The sequence below is a fragment of the Hippocampus bargibanti genome, linkage group LG10 (assembly GCF_051943395.1).
Source record: "Hippocampus bargibanti isolate YZ-2025 linkage group LG10, ASM5194339v1, whole genome shotgun sequence".
NCBI classification, from domain to species: Eukaryota; Metazoa; Chordata; class Actinopteri; order Syngnathiformes; family Syngnathidae; genus Hippocampus; species Hippocampus bargibanti.
Genome location: NC_142743.1, coordinates 1411927 through 1416778, shown reverse-complemented (window position 1 = coordinate 1416778; position 4852 = coordinate 1411927). Strand labels below are relative to the sequence as shown.

Here is a 4852-nt window from a genome sequence, read left to right as displayed (position 1 = left end):
AACGTTCGATGACTTGGGCGTCTTGGTTGACTTTATTCACAACCAGTTGCAGAATTCCGGACAACTACACGGTTACAGGTGGATGTACAGTAAGTGCAGAGAACATGGGCTTCTTGTCAGGGAAGAGGATGTTCGTCTGGTCCTGAAAGAGTTGGATCCGAGAGGAGTGTCTTTAATGCAAGCAAGACGTCTGAGACGACGAAACTACTTCTCGAAAGGGCCGAATTTTATTTGGCATATGGATTCATGACAAACTGAAACCGTTTGGAATTTGCATCAATGGGGCTATTGATGGCTTTTCAAGGAAAATAATGTGGCTCAATGCCTACACAACAAGTAGTGACCCGAAGTTAATTGGAGGTTACTACATTGAAGTTGTGCACCGTTTGGGAGGTTGTCCTCGAATCGTTCGAGCTGATTTGGGGACTGAAAATGGTCATGTTAAAGGCTTCCAGCGTTTCCTGGTGCCCATACCGCCAGGCAGCACCCTTGACAGTTACTTGGATGGAGCCAGCACCGCCAATCAAAGAATTGAATATTGGTGGGGGTTTCTTCGCAGCCAATGCATGGAATTCTGGTTATCACTCTTCAAAGACCTCAGAGACAATGGCTTCTTTGATGGTGGATTTCTGGACAAAAGCATCCTGCAATTTTGTTGCATGGGACTTATTCAGGTGAGTTCATATATTCTGTAGCTCCATTTATGAAATATGTATTTTTGTATTTGAGAGGGTGTTGATGGGACACAAAAGAAGGTAAATAATCGGATAGTGGAAAGAAGATAGTGGTCTGTGTGTGTGGGGACATAGGGTGAAGGTGAAATGATCAAGGAAAAGATGAAGGAAAAGTGGGGATGGGCAGAGTAGTAAACATGAGTGACGAGTTGAAGGTAGAAAGGAGGGAGCAGGGAGAGAAAAGCAGTCTAATTCTATAATTTCTTGCTCATAAGAGCTGCTATGACTGTGCAACTCTTCCTAAATCTGTCTGTATATCACACCAAATCCAGCAGGCATTTAAACAACTTCTTCCCTCAAGCAATTAACTCTCTAAAAAGTAACCCCAATAGAACTGTATAGTGCCTCCATTTTTTGATGAGACTAGTGCAGCTACAGGAGACAATTTCCTTGTGTGTACTACATACTTGGCAAAAAAAGATGATTCTGATTCTGATATTATTCTCAACAGGATGAGTTGGATGATACTGCCCGTGTTTGGAACAGCCATCTCATCAGGCCCTCAAAGAACATAAATGTCCCCAGTGGTCGGCCCAACGTGATGTATTCTTTACCTGAACTTTATGGCACAAGGGACTTCCTCTCCACAGTTGACAATGAACAAGTTCAACTATGCAAAAGCCAGTGTGTCTTCCGTTTAACTATGCCTTGTGATCCGGATGTATTTGTATTGTGTGCTTCCTTAATGGCCCAGTCTGGTCTGATGCCACCAAAAGAGCCGTATCAGGCTGTGAACTTGTACTTGCACCTCAGAGAGGCCCTTACTGCAATTCTAAATTAGAAGCATGATGTTTTCAGGGGTCAGAGACATTAACCTTTGGTGAAAGCATTTTTGTTTCCGTATACCAGTCATACTGGAATTATATTACATTAAAATTTAAACATGAATTACTCAAAGCAATAACCATATATTTTTTGGTGTGTGTTTGGGTGAAACCATTTTATGGCTCCTCAACTGGTTCGAAGTAACATTTAATGAAGGCTGAATCCGACGACCATTGCCATTTCTTCAACCCTTTGTTCATCATTTCTTTTATCACTTCACTTTAAATGGATTATTGGGATACATTTGAGGACGAATAATATATAGCAATCACAATTTAAATAATTTTTTGTCTGCTGTTTTTGTTACTGTATAAGGAAAGCATATTTGATCAATATGAAATGTTCATTTGTCAAATCATTCTGGGTGTCAATAAATATACTGTCTTGGTTGCTGATTTTAACCACAAATACTTAACCAATGTGGATCTGAATAGTATTCCTGCACCCCAGTACACAATCACTTGCCTGTAAATGATAACATAATTGTCACTCTTCAATTTCGTCAGCAGGTGGTGTCTTGTGTTTAAAAAAAAAACATGAATTATTTGGAACAAATTTTATTAACATTGACAAATTGGTATGAACAGCAATCACAAACATATAAATGGAATACAATATCAAGTACAAAAATAATTGCTTTTGTTTGAACAGTGCAAATATTTGCAACATTACATGACATATCAACTTCAAACCTTTAGGTCAAACTGAAAGTGGCACCATATCCGAAACCATTAGGAGAATAAGTGATATGGAAAATTGAATGAATGAATAATAACCATGAAATCAATTGTAGACACAAAAGGAAAATACAACTGTAGACTGCCCTACGCAAGGTTGACCATGACATATGTTTTACATCTCAAAGTACAAATAATGAAATGCTCCTAAACTGATGTGTGTGCATGTGTGTGTAGACATAAGAGAGTCAATCAATCAATTGCGCACTTTCTCCCACCATGTTGGTGACAGATGAATGAGCTTCACTGCATTCATCCAAATGAGATGTTGGAGTATTTTCTTTTGTGCCAATGTAAAATCTTAACAGTTTCAATTTGTTTTTTTTCATAGAGTCTGCCAATTGTTTCATCTAAAGCAATGTGGTTTCTTTTGAAATCACAGACCTCAAAAGTAAAGTCTTCAACAGGTCCTTTGGTTGAGCTTCCACCTGGGAAAAATAGCCCTTTTCCCAGCTCCAAAATTTGAGCGACAGTTGCTGTTTTTTTCCAGGATGGCATACCTTGTTCCTCCACCTTTGCTTGTCCTCACTTGATGGTAATCGTTGCCATAAATCTTCCTTTGAGTCTTTTCTGCAGAAACATTGTTATGTCTTGCCATCCCATCAACATGGTTTTGGAGTACTCCCGAAGTCTCAGCCATTACACCTTTTTTCCTTGATCTTATTTTGCCTCTTAATTTTTGGAGGAGCAGTTCATTATCACCACTGGACATTTTCTGATGACAAAAGCAAAGGACAGCTATTCGATCACCATAAGAAGTGATATATTTGCCCATTTGCTCTTCGGTCATCATAGCAATTACTGCCATGTCAACCTGCAAAGATAAATTGTGAGAATAAATACTTGACATGTTTATTTAATTATCAATAACTTTTAATACATTTAACATATTCACATGAGTGATGGGACACTACAGTCATCATTATTTGTATTCAGTATTACACGAGAATAGTATATTAGGTAGCGGCAGCCCAATTACTAACTGTAATATCGATTTTAAATTGTGTTAATAACCTCATTATTAAAATAGAATTAACAGTACAGGTAGAGTAGATAGAAATGTTAGCTTCACTTTCACTTTATTGACCTACTACCAATACTACTTCGAAAAAAAATGTCCATGTTTCTCTTGTTTTGCTTATTACATCAGACTTTGTAGCTGTATGCCCACCTTGTCGCTTTTCATACGTGCAATGTCCACGTGAGGGACGTTTCTTGACTGCAAGAAGTGTTCCAAGTCTTCCTCCATGATGCGCCGAGTTGTTGCCTTCTCTCAATAAGCAGCGCGCGCGACCGTCTACCTGAGCCAAGCTGACCCGGAAGTACAGGAACGCACATTTTTTTAAAAAAGATTGCGAGATCTCGCAATCTTTGCGAGAGAATGCAAAGTATTGCGAGGGAACGCAAAGTATTGCGAGGGAACGCAAAGTTTTGCGAGGGAACGCAAACTTTTGCGAGGGAACGCAAACTTTTGCGAGGGAACGCAAAGTTTTGCGAGGGAACGCAAAGTTTTGCGAGATCTCGCAAAGTTTTTTTTTTTTTTCTTCGATGTCCCCTTAGGGGCTCCGTAACAATGTCCTTTTTGGTGTAAAAACAACTGGTGTCCATGTAGGAAACCCATCCAATTGTCTCCCAGAAGAAAATGCGAAAAATAATAATCGTCGTTAAATGGAATCACCCCTCCTGCATGTTTCCTCTCGCGCACAGCTTTTCACTGCAGTGTGGCAATTGGCATATCCAAATGTGAGTTTGGTGTAAACTGGCCCGCACTGCACGCTGAATCACTCCACCCCCGACCCCTGCTGCCAATCGCCATCTCACACACAACTCGACGAAAAAACGACAATGAAACGAGGAGGTTGTCTGAGCAGATTTCATGTTGGCTGCATACTTTTTATGTTCACTTTAGGTTTGCATTTTACCAACTGGATATTGGTTCCAGAACACAATCAGGGATGTGAGAAGTCAACGTCTTGTGAATCGTACCCTCTTGTGGAAGCCACACTTTACTCCCGTCTGGACTGGTGTCCGGAGACACACGTATTAATATGTAGTTCTATGTCCAACGAAGCACCGAAGGCTCCATAGCTCAGGGGTTAGAGCACTGGTCTTGTAAACCAGGGGTCGCGAGTTCAAATCTCGCTGGGGCCTGAACATTTTATTTTCGGTGCTTCTTTACTGAATAAATCAAATTAAAAGGCGAGACGTCAGATAGTTCGATTTCATGAATAATTCTCCTCACGTTGGCCTCCATCTTTCAAATGACTACCAGTCCTGCAAAAGCCTTCGCTGCCAATCTGTAAAACTTCTCTTGAAAGTAGTATTTTCATCGTTTGGCTTTTGTATTTTTTCATTGAATTATTTTTGCTTTAGGTACAGCACCGTTTATAAATGAGTGGTTTATTGTTTTCACAATCTCGACACATACTGGTTTGGTCCAGCATCGTTTCTTCCTTTCTTTTCGGCTTTTACCCTTCAGGGGTCACCACAGCTAAATTGTGTGTGTTGTTTTTCGTCGTAGAAGAAGACACGTACTACACTGTCTTCATTCAAATC

At 40.1% G+C, this 4852-nt stretch overlaps 1 non-coding gene across 1 annotated transcript; it reads left to right on the top strand.

The window, feature by feature from the left end:
• Positions 1–4374: 4374 nt before the first annotated feature.
• On the top strand, positions 4375–4447 carry trnat-ugu (transfer RNA threonine (anticodon UGU)). The gene has a single exon. It is a non-coding gene; the product is annotated as a tRNA-Thr (tRNA).
• The last annotated feature ends 405 nt before the right edge of the window (positions 4448–4852 follow it).